At 44.9% G+C, this 12,464-nt stretch overlaps 1 protein-coding gene across 3 annotated transcripts in view; it reads right to left on the bottom strand.

Moving 5' to 3' along the window:
• The window catches only part of LOC136114614 (E3 ubiquitin-protein ligase RNF38-like), a 189,501-nt gene that overhangs the window by 124,343 nt on the left and 52,694 nt on the right, over nucleotides 1-12,464 (bottom strand). The window contains exon 1 of one of the 3 annotated variants that reach the window (XM_065860008.2): nucleotides 9,848-9,949. The exons of the other annotated variants lie outside the window; for them this stretch is intronic. The gene's annotated coding sequence lies outside the window, so the exon portion shown is untranslated. Of the gene's footprint in view, nucleotides 1-9,847; nucleotides 9,950-12,464 lie in introns of those variants that run through there. 3 annotated transcript variants of the gene reach the window in all.

Here is a 12,464-nt window from a genome sequence, read left to right as displayed (position 1 = left end):
GTGTTCTGCAAGATATTAGGGTATTTTTAAATGTCCTTCAGGCTTTGAAATCTATCGCCTTAATCCAGTTGTTCAGTAGTAAGAAACAAAATGTATTTCTCACCTAATATTATGAGAACATGTCAACCAAGTCTCCACTTTACAGTGTTATGTTCTGAAATAATTTTCAATTTCATTATTTTTAAGTAGAGTTAGAATGTGCAATGATCTCTGGTACTAAAAATAAGTGACCATTACAATTCTAGAAAGTCTTTTCAGAAGTTTATTGACAAATTTTAATTTTACACACTGACTTTTCCAGACCGTGTCCCAAAGAGTGACAGAGCGAGAGAGATGCAGAGAGAAAGTGAGGTGGGGGGGCAAGGGAGAAAGCAGAAGAAAGATAGGATGAGAGAAAGGCAGAGAGAAAGAGTGCAAGAGGGAGACAAAGAGAGCAAGAGAGGGGCAAGAGACAGGAAGAGAGGGAGAGAAAAAGAAGGGGTGGAGGAAAGATAAGAGGGCAAACATGAGACTGAGAGCAAGAAAGAAATAAGAGGAAGAAAGATAAATAGAAGAATAAAGGAAGAAAAAGAAAGCAGAATGAAAAAGAAAGAATGAGGGAGATACATCGAGAGAGAATGAGAGCGAGAAAGAGCGTAATCGAGAGAGAGTGCACAAAAGTGTGAGAAAGTGGAAGGCAGTGGAGAAGAGGGAGTGAGAAAGAGCAAAAGGTAGAATGAGGAAGAAAGGGCACCAGCAAGAGACAAAGAGAGAGACGGAGACAGACATGAGACAGACACAGGGAGTCATGTGCATGCAAATGCAGAGAGAGAGAGAGGAGGGCACACAGACAGAGGAAGACAAAGAGGCATGTGCAGACAGATGCAGAGGAGTCCAGACAGACGCACGCACACAAAGATTCAGAGGAAGAGAGAATGCACAGGAACACGAATGCAGAGTGACAAAGAGAGAGAAACAGGTACATGCATAGACACAGAGACAGAGAACCACGTGAACAGACACAAAGGAAGAGAGAGACGTGTGCATGCAGATGCAGAGAGACACAGGGGGAGGAGGGAGACACCTGCACACACATATGAGGAGAGGTGTGTGTGAACACCAATGTGGAGAGAGACAGAGAGGTATCTGCACACAGGCATGAAAAGAGACACGCAGAAAGACAGATGCAGAGATGCGCTCGTGCACACATGCAGAGAGAGACGTGTGCACAAAGATGGAGAGGAAGAGAGGAAGATGCGAACACACAGATGCAGACAAAGAGAAGCAAACAGATAAGTACACACACAGACATAATGGAAGAGAGGCAGAGGGGCACACAGAGATGCAGAGAGATGTGCCCGCACACAGACAAACATGCACAGAGGCAAAGAGACAGAGATCCACATGCACACAGAGACACACAGGGCAGGGGGGAGAGATGCATGCATGCACAGATGCAGAGGAAGAGAGACTGGCAGATGTTTGCACAGACAAACAAAGAGGAAGAGAGATAGAGACAGAGAAGCATGTGCAGAGACACAGAGGAAGAGACAGAGATGCATGCACACACATACACAGAAAGACATTCTCATTAACCACCACCCCCCTTCCCGGCCATCCTTTGATATTTACACAGGTATCATTCCCTTAGTCTATGGACTACCCTTCTAAAATGTCCATAAAATATCTATTCAGTTCATTTATTCCATGACTTTGGGTTGAATCTGTTATGGTGTTCACTCAGGACAGGAGAAGTAGTGTGTTGTGTGGAGTTATTGGGCACCAAAGTCAGCTCAGGTTGGTTCACTACTGCACTTGCACTGCTTCTTGTGAGGCACGTCCTCCATTGGTCTGGGTGGTTCCTGCTACTTCCTACAACATACAACTCATGGCTTACAACAATTTAAAGGTATATCCATTACAATCTCCGCCCCTGGTGCCTTTGGACCAAGTTATAGCGTTTAACATTGCAATGAACTCTTGCCCTTGCTCCTAGCTTGGCTAGCAACAAGGGGTTCCTGTTATAATACCTTTGGCATATGACAGCCACAGCCGTGGCAACATACAGCATCATATAACACTGGCATCATACAGCAATGACACCATGCAACCCAATTCATGGGTTATTTTCACCCAAGATTAAATCCCCTTGAGGAACACATCCTTCACCATCCTTCACCATCCTTCTGCATTACCACACAGTAGAGGAACCCCTCAGCTTAGTGACACAGCTCCAGGAGGGCGTGAGTAGGCTGAGGATTATCAGGGAGTGCGAGAGGGAGACAGACCAGTGGAGTCGCATCCAATCTTTCCTGAGGCAGGCCCAGCAGGTAGACAGGGCACACAGTACAGAGGACTCCCTACTCTCTCTGTGCATGGTGCAATGTAGTGACTTGAGGGATAAGGGGCAATGGCACCATGTTCCTGACCGGCACAGAAGGAGAAGGGTCAATGCTGTGACAACCTCACCTTCCCAGGTTCCCTTGCAAAACAGGTATGAGGTTCTGCAAGTGGAACCAAACGACAATATTGAGGAAGGTGGTTCAACTAAACTGGAAGTGCTGCAGAGGATAAGTCACCCTCCACCCTCCATTGAAACAGCTGCTGTAAAGAAAAAAACAGGCGGATTGTGGTCATAGGAGACTCCCTTCTAAAGGGAACAGAAGGCCCAATATGCAGGTCAGACTCACTTCTTAGGGAAGTCTGCTGCTTCCCTGGGGCCAGGGTCAAAGACATAAAGAGAAAACTTCCTGCCCTTCTATGGCCCTCAGATTATTATCCGTTATTGATTTTTCAGGTAGGAAGCAATGAGGTTGCAATGGGAAATCCAAGAGCAATCAAGAAGGACTTCAGGGTCTTGGGATGACTGGTCAAGGGATCAGGAGCACAAGTAGTGTGCTCCTCTTTTCTTCTAGTTGCAGGGAACAACAAGGGAAGAAACAGGGAGAGCCAGCAGATCAATAACTGGCTCTGATCCTGGCATCACCAGCATAATTTTGTTTTTTTTGATCATGGGTTGGTTTATATGACACCAGGCCTGCTGGTGACAAATGGGACGCACATGTCTCAAAGGGGAAAAAGGATCCTTGGGTAGGAGTTAGCAAGGCTCATTGAAAGAGCTTTAAACTAGATTTGAAAGGGAAAGGGGATAAAACCAGGGGTAGCAGAGACAAACCCAAGGGCACTATGCCAATATTTGAGGGATGGTGTATGGGGATATAGCGGAAGATTTGGCGAGGAGGTTAGTTAAATGTAAATACGCTCAAGTGACTTGCACCTGTCTGTAGAAAAAGCACACACATCACACTAATTGTCTTACTGACCTTGTGTGTTTGATGAGTAGAACCTCTGTGTTAGATAACACAGGCCTGGGAGAAACTCTGGGCACCTCATCACTATGTCTGAGATTCCTGCTTTGTTGTGAGAAAGAGCAGGAGGCTGCGCCTGCCTGAAGCCTTGAAATGCAGGCGAGCTCAGCAGGCCCAGCGATCTTCCAGCAGGGCTGAACTGACCAGCGCCTGCGTCACCTCTGCCTGGGAGATCAGGTGTGGCTTCGGAGATCCCCCAGTAGAGAGGGAACTAAAATAAAACTTGCTCTTTGCAAATGCATCCGTGGCCTCTGGCTCTTCTTGCGATCTGCCTGCGTACGTGCACACATTTGGTGTAGTCGGCAGTCGCTAGAACCAGCCATGCTGTGGTTTGCAAAAAAAACGGGGACAGGGGAGGCCTCGAGGGTGACTCCCCAAATTCCGGGATGGCCCAGTACGGAGCGCTGGGCTCCCGTGGCTGCTCTCCTGTCTGAATTCGCTCCGCTGGAGGCATGGCCTCGGTTTGATGATGGGGCGGTGATTACCCCCCAGGTAATTCAAGCAGCTATGCTAAAGCTTCCATGGAGAGCGGCATCAACTTCTTCTCACAAATTAGCGGGGAGATTGGGATGGTTATTTGTTACCGGTCTTAATGCTCTTGATCATGATGTTGTTGCATTGAAGAGTAAAATGAGAGAATTGGAAAAGGAGGTTGAGATTTTACAGGATGCAAAGGCGATCGCACAAGAAGTAATTACTGTTCAAGCAGAGCGGTGCTATGAGCTGCAAGATAATGTAGACCGGTTGCTAGCATGTATTGCTAAGGAACAAAAGGAAAAACATGCCAAAAGTGAGTTTTTGTGTTCTCAGGTTTGTACTCTTACCACAAAACACTCTTGGAATCCCAAGGAATGGGATGGAAATATTTGGAGTGAATCCCCAGACTCCAATATTGAGTCTGAATTTGATCCTGACTTAAATGGCAGGGAAGTGGTGGGAGCACAACCCCCCATACAAATGGTGCTGCAGCAGGAACAAGCAGATGAGGGGGGGCAGATAGCACATACTCACTCTCCGAAGGAGTTAACGGCATTTTCAGAGATCTCTCAGCAAACGAGTGGGGAAGGAATTCTGGCACAGATTTTGCCAGCTTGGGATAGTGCAGCTGTGTCTATCCATTTATTAGCAGATGAAAAAATGTATTAAGCCCTATAGCCAATGATGATCAGATACAACAACAATATGCTCAGCTGCAAACTGTCAGAGGTCCGGACAGGCAAGATATTATTGCACCTGTGCTGTATCAATGTTTGTGTGCAGCAGTTTTAACAGCATATGCTGAACCTGTTGAATTGGTGTTGTCCCGTGGAAATTGGTGCACATTGGAGGAAAGTATTGATTTAGTGCAGCAGATGGGGGTGGTGTATGCATTGATTATGGGATCTGATTCGGACAGGGTAGCAGTGACAAGTGCTACAGGTAATGCAGGCACTCCAACAAATGCCTTGAGCGGAATTGGGGCTGTAATTTCAGGACCCTCTGTTTGGGTGGTGGATAATGGAAATCTGGCAAAACTGAGAAGAGTTACAGCACAGGTGATGAGAACACTAATGTGGGATGATTTAGTACAAGCTGGTATCCCACAATCAGAAATAAGCGGGATCATGCCATCACAAATTTTTTGCTGCTTGCAAAAGTTAATGCTTATGCAGAAAAGCCAACCAGCCCTAGCCCCCCCGCCAACACTGCACCCACCCTCCACCCCAACTGCCACCTCAGTGCAAGACCAGTTTGCCTTTACCTGGCAACAAAAGCAATATACTTGCCAAGTATTGTCTCAGAGATACAAACACAGTCCCTCCGTTTGCCACCAAATCATAGTAGCTGATAGAGCACTATGGTCGGGTACTGTTACTGATTGCCATGATATTGATAATCTGTTGATTATGGCAGTGTCACAACAAGAAACTGAAGCAACTGCTGAATTTTTGAAGGTGCATTTGCAGAACCAAGGCTGGGCAATTACTCTGATGAAAATACAGGGCCCTTGTGCTACTGTACTAGTTTTAGAAATAGTTTGGCATAGGCAGCTTAGAGAAACACCAGTTAAAGTACAGCACACAGTCCAGCAGTTTTCTGTACCAGCTGCAATAAAACAATTACATGCCTTTTTAGGATTTTTAGGGCATTGGAGAATTTCCATCCCTACATCTTCTGTGGAGGAGGATTCCCCTTGTGAAGGGTTAATAGCAGAGCACAATAAAGTTGATTCATTTGAGTCTCAAAACAGTAAGAAAGCAGATAATATGACCTCTGCTGAGCTGCATGCTCAAGCTCTAAATGTGCATATAGCTTGTGGACATGGATCAGCTTATGCTGCACACACATGGGACATTAGTCACAATCAAACCCCTTTGCCGTTATATACTTGTAAAACATGCTCACATCATTGCACAACTCATTTTTAAGTTTGACAACTCTTTTAAACAGTTTGCTGTAAGATAACCAGTGAACCTTTGTGCGGTACGAAAGATTTCCATGGTCACTCCCCATCTCATTACAAGTATTGTAAAGATTCTACTATTTACAGGTCTTGTTTTTATAAAATTAACCGCATTGATGACATCATGTAGCACTTTGTGCTCTTCTGGCTCCAATAGTTTTGCTGCAATAGCTTGCCTATGAACGAGACAGAGGATGAGTTTCATGTGTGGTGCTATGTTTGCAACCATATCTGAGAATCCTTTTTTTTTTAAATTCCAGTCAAAGCAGTTGTTCCATCAGCAGTTACACTACACAGCTTTACCATAAAGCATTGTTTTTTATTAAAGATGTCATTTACTGTTGAGAATTTCTCCCCTCCTGTGCATCTTTCCTTTAGTGACTCACAAAAAAGTAGTTCATGTATTTCATTCTTGAAATAGAATCTAAATAATACTGTAAGCTGAGACATGTTAGAAACATCTGTACTTTCATCCAACTGCATAGCAACCCTCCCACACTGTGTAATTTGTTCTAATACCTGTTTCTTCAAATCTTCAGCAATGTTTTCTATGTGCCTTCATTTCCTGACAAAAGCATACATTTTAGTTTGTTGCCATATTGTTTTCCATGCATTATTTCAGCCATTTTTACTGAGGAAGAACAAGTGTTTCCCCAATGACACATGACTTTTTGTCTTTCATTCTTGAGTACAAAACCCCAACAGAGGCTTCTAAACATTTATCATTAACTTTTGTGAAATTTTGTAAAGTACTGAACTGAGTATTGCATGACTTGAAACATTGTTGAAAAAAACTGTAGAGGTTTATCTTAATGTTCTGGATGCTTAGTTTTTAAATGTCTTGCTGAACGTGATGGCTTCACACTATCATTAGCTAATATCTCAAGGCACAGTATACTCTTAGGGCAAGGTGCATCATTGATGATAGTGGATGTAAATCCATATTTCAAATTATCTCCTTGGTAATTTCTATTTTTTTTTTGTCTGACTTCTTGTCAGATCCAATTAGATTGTCATTGTCTTTACCTCGTAATGTGGCTGAGAAGGAGTACTCCTACTAGGAGTAGAAGTGTCAGCTCTACCATTTTATTGTAGTTTGCTTGTGCTCGCATTATTAGCATTATCTTCAATCCACAGTTTCTTTGCAGGAATCTTTTTAAGCCAAGCCAATTGCCCATTCTGTGAGGGTTAGTTTAGTTGAAACTATATAATATATAATCCATAAAGCAACTTGACCCAGTGCACATAAACTGCAATACCTTGCAATATGCTGAAAGCACATGAATGAGTAAGGGCACCACTGTCAACCTCTTCACATTGTAGAACACTCACTCTTCCTTCAGGATACCTCACCTACCATATGTGACATGGACCGAGTGAGGGCACTAGTGTCAATCCGCACATTAAATATTACTAAAGCTTAATTTCTTTTTTTTTTTTTTTTTGGATAAAAAATAAATATAAATAGAAGTTCCAACATTTTCTTCCCACACCCCAACAGATCATTTTGTGCACCTCCTGGGGTGCACGCACCCCACTTTGGAGACCACTGGTCTAAAGAACTCTACTTTCTCTCCTTGATCCAGCAGTCTGCAGCAGATGCCCATCATTATGTCACCCATGTTGGTCTGTCCTCTGACTCTTAACCATAAGCTTTCAGCTGTCTTGTCACTTGTTCCAAGGCAAAGCTTCATGCATTAAAACCACTCCTTTCAATAGAGCACAACCCCTCCTTCCTTGCCTTCCTGGTCTGTCCTCTCTGAAGAGCCTGTATCCATCCATTGCAGCACTCTACCCTGTTTCCTTGAAAATAAGCCCTACCCTGAAAGTAACCCCTAGCATGATTTTTCAGGATTTTTGAGGATGCTTGAAATATAAGCCCTACTCCAAAAATAAGCCCTACTTACAGTTAATTAAAAAAGTCAATTTAAATAGTGTGCAGGCAGCTATACATGTAAAAAAGTAATAAGTTTTGGAGCAAAAATTAATATAAGACCCTGGTTTATTTTTGGGGAAACAGGGTAGTCATGTGAGCTATGCCATCACATTTTTGTAATCCCAGTGAGATCATAGCTCTGCAACTGCAGCCAGACTTGGAATTCCTCATGTTTGTTTCCCATACCGCGTGTTATTAGGGGAAATATATCCTGACAGATCATAGAATCATAGAACAGTTTGGGTTGGAAGGGACCTTCAAAGGCCATCTAGTCCAACCACTGCGCAATGAGCAGGGACATCTTCAACTAGATCAGGTTGCTCAGAGCCCCATCCAGCCTGACCTTGAATGTTTCCAGGGACGTGGCATCTACCACCTCTCTGGGCAACCTGGGCCATTGTTTCACCACCATAATAATAAAAAAATTTCTTCCTTATATCTAGAATCATAGAATGTCCAGAGTTGGAAGGGACCCACAAGGATCATCGAGTCAAACTCCTGTACCTGCATATGACAACTCCACAGTTCACACCATGTGTTTGAGGACGTTGTCTAGTTTCTAGCCTGAATCTACCTTCTTTTAGTTTAAAACCAGTAACTCTTGTCCTATTGTGACAGACCCTGCTAAAAAGTCTGTCTCCATCTTTCTTATAAGTATCTTTAAGTATTGGAAGGCCACAATAAGATCTCCCTGGTGCCTTCTCTTCTTCAGGCTATAAAACCCCAACTCTCAGCCTGTCCTCATAGGAGAGGTGTTCCAGCCCTCTGATCATTTTTGTGGCCCTCCTTTGGACTTACTCTAACAGGTCCATGTCTTTCCTGTACTGAGGGCTCCAGAGCTGGATGTAATACTCCAGGTGGGGTCTCATGAGAGCGGAGTAGAGGGGGAGAATCACTTCCCTGAACCTGCTGGTCATACTTCTTTTGATGCAGCCCAGAATACAATTAGCCTTCTGGGCTATAAGCGCACATTGCTGGCCCATGTTCAGTCTTTCATCCAGACAAAGGCTGGCTGGCTGACACAGGAGGTGGGAGACGTGCTGGAGGGCACATAGCTCCACCTTCTGATAGGTCCAGCATGGCACAAAGGGAAAAGCTGAGACCCTTCAAGATGGTCCGAGACTTGTCTATCTTTCACAATAACACCTCTTCAAAAGACCAAAAATTGTACAAGCAGGCAATCCAGAGGGCTATATAAAGGCTCACCTATACTAGTACTGGCAGGGAACCCACCATCCTGAGGACCACTCTGCCCACCAGCCTCATCGCAGGAACTGAACCAGACACCTGAGGATGCTGCACTCCCAGATTACAAACCCCAACATCCTTGTCACGGGATACCGGAGGCCACACATCACTGGACCCAGACTATAAGTCCCATCATCCATGCTGCGAAGCCATAAGGGTGGCAGGATCCCTCACTTACTTTCTTCCTTTCTTTTTTTGTTCTCTTCTTTCTTTCCTTCTCTTTTCCTTTCCTATATCCCTATTTCTTTGCCCCTGCTTCTGTGAGTAGTAAAATAACATAAGGCTTACATCCCCACACATGCTGCAAAACTCTTTTGTGTAAATCCTTTTGCTGTTAAACTGTTCACCAATTAGGCTTAAGTAACATAACTCTTTCTGCCGCCGAATCACCTGCTAATTGGGTCGAGCTGCAAAATAAAAGGTGTTGTTTTTCACAGACACACAGAGCACTCATGCAAACACAGACAGCACAGAGTATGGATGTCTGCTAGTGAGAATATATATATATATATATATATATAAAGTTATGTACAATGGGGATCCCTCCAACAGCTGAGCTCAGATGCTCACTCTGCCCAGTAGCTGGCGTCCAGATCCCAGTGTCCCCAGTTGCTGGCATCTGCACATAAGACCCCTGAGGCCACAGCCCCATTCCAGTTGCTGGTACAGATAGTCTCACACACACACATGCAGTTGGCCAGGACTCCCCTGGTCCCCAGTAGCCAACCCACACCCTGTGGTCTTGCCCTTAGACACACATGCACATCTCGCCCCTAGAGACATCCAGGCCCTATGGTCTCTCTGGCAGCTGGCTGGGATTCTCCTGGTCCCCAGTAGACAACCCCCTACAAGAAGTCGCCCTTAGAGACATACCTGGTGCTCAAGTCACTTCACCTTGATCTTTGTGAGTGCTCACACACTTGTGTACACCCACACTTGCTCCAGTTGCTGGCACCACGGAAGCACAGGTCTCTGGTGTGGGAATGTAATGGAAGATTGGTGAGGAGAATTGTAAATACACTCAAGTGACTGTAGCTGGGCTGTAAAAAACCCACATATGTCACACTGATTGCTTTTTGGTCTTGTGTGCCTGACAAGAAGACCCTCTGTATTTAGATAACATAAGCCTGTGGTGGATGCACTCGACCCTCCCCCAGCCAAACCAGCAGCAGTTTGGTCCAGGCTCCAGAGGAGGGAAGGGCCTGAGCCGCAGCCAGGCCAAGAACTCCTTCCAGGAGACCCACAGGGAAGCAAAAGAGCACACTGAACGCCGGTGGCTTGTGGGAACAGGGAGTCTCGTGCAGACTTTTCCTACTGTATGCAATTTGACTACGAGTCAACCACTTCATTCTATAAACACGACAGCCTGGATGAGCTCACTTTGAGCTCTCCCTGCTACATAAGTGAGCTGTATGGCAATGGCTTTACTACTCACAGGTCAGTGGATGAGCCCAATTCAAGTTCGATGTTGATCATTTAGCTTAAGTAGATGCACACCAAATGTAATGGATTATTTAGAGATATAAGGTTGTATGATTTTTAGTGTACTCTTTGATTCATGTTACTTGGTAGACTAGATTTGCTAAAATTTTAAGCTTGTATTTACCAAAAGCAACTGCAGACTACACTAAATGCCTGCAAGATAAAGTCCAGCTTGCATTTTGCTGGGAAAAATGGAACTGACTGGGAAAACAATCATCCAAGGCTAATGCGGAGACGTTACAGATATCTGCAAAGCGGGGCCTATTTTGCACTTTGCTGAGAAGAAAGGATTTATCCAGACAAAACGGCACCTTCAAGGATATGGACCAAAACCAATGTCAACAACTGAACAAAACAGAGGCCCACGTGGAGTCAGGTAAAAAGGGTCCAATGGGAAGCAAAGGACCTGGTGGTGAAATTTTGCTATTGGACAGTATCTTGGTGTGAATGGTCTGCAGAGATATAAAAGTTTGTAGTTTTCTATGCTTGGGCAGACCTCTGCACAGGTACCCAGCTTGAGCCAGCCCTTCTGCTATTCTACTCCGTTCCATTTTTTTATTTTCTGAGAATTTTGTTTCCTGAAAGTCTGCTTTGCATGCAGTTATGGGTCTCCTCTGAAAGTTTGCCTTCAGAGCTCTAAGTACAGGCTCCAGAGCGAACGGTTATCAGGGCAAGAAGAATCCCAAACATTTGCATTGCGGCGGACATAAGCCTCACCTGAAAGTTTGCCTCTGGAGCTTCAAAACACAGTCCCTGGAGCAAATGGTTATCAGGGAGGGAAGACGCCTGACAGTTTGCTTTGTGAATGGGTACAGGCGGACCTCTGTGCTGGTACCCAGCTTGAGCCAGCCCTTCTGCTATTCTACTCCGTTCCATTTTTTATTTTCTGAGAATCTTGTCTCCTTAAAGTCTGCTCTGCATATGGTTTGAAAGTTTGCTGCTGGAGTTCTAAAATACAGACTCCAGACCAAATGGTTATCAGGGAAAAAGGAATCCTGACAGCTTGCACCGCGACAGATACGGCCTCGCCTGAAAGTTTGTCTCCGGAGCTCCAAGACACAGACCCATAGAGCGAATGGTTATCAGGGAGGGAGGACACCTGACAGTTTGCTTCGCCAATGGGTACAGGCACCTGGAGAGAAGGTCAGCAGCATTTGGCTTGGTATATCTCCCCCATGCAGTAAATAATAGAGTGAACCTACCACCGAACTCTTTAATGTCACGCTTCTCTTTAAGAAATCTAAACATTGTTCTGCAGCAAGCAGAACCCTAAGTTACTCCCCCACAACACTCAAAGGCATGTAATCAAACACACTTGAGATTTCTGCTTTGCTGTGAGAAAGATCAAAGCACAGAGGAAAACTACACCTGCTTGAATCCTTGAAATACAGGTGAAAGCAGCAGGTTTGGTGATCTTCTAGCAAGGACTGAACTCCTCAGTGCCTGCGTTCCCAGTTGTGTGCTTCTGCCTGGGTGCTGCTTCAAGGATTCCCCACTTAGCAAGGTAACAAGATAGGACAGACAGGCACAGGGCAAAAGCTAGTTTAAAGGCCTCCTCACTAGGTTAGGAAGCCTGTTAGTAAAGATGCTCTTGCCCCACTTTGTCAGATAGATACTCCCCAGCAGTGCTCATTCTTTCAAAGAGGGTTCTGTGGTCATAAAAATCAAAGCCCTGCCTGTGACCTCAGATGCACAGCCAGGTCTTAACCTACTGGAGGGTCAAGAGGCAATGGACACAAAGTGGCACACAGAACATTCCATCTGAACATAAGGAAACACTTTTTACTGTGAGGGTGACCAAGTACTGGAACAAGTTGCTCCAGGAGGTTATGGAGTCTCCATCCTTGGAGATATTCAAAGGCTGTTTGGACATGGTCCTGGGCAACTCTAGGTGGCCCTGCTTGAGGCAGGGGGTTGGACAAGATGACCTCCAGAGGTCCCTTCCAACTTCAACCATTCTGTGTGATTCTGTGGATGTGTTCATTCCTACATGAGCCTTTCCCTTTCA

Source organism: Patagioenas fasciata, chromosome W (genome assembly GCF_037038585.1).
Source record: "Patagioenas fasciata isolate bPatFas1 chromosome W, bPatFas1.hap1, whole genome shotgun sequence".
Lineage (NCBI taxonomy): Eukaryota > Metazoa > Chordata > Aves > Columbiformes > Columbidae > Patagioenas > Patagioenas fasciata.
The sequence above is the reverse complement of the archived record's forward strand: the minus strand, read 5'-3'. Positions and strand labels throughout refer to the sequence as shown.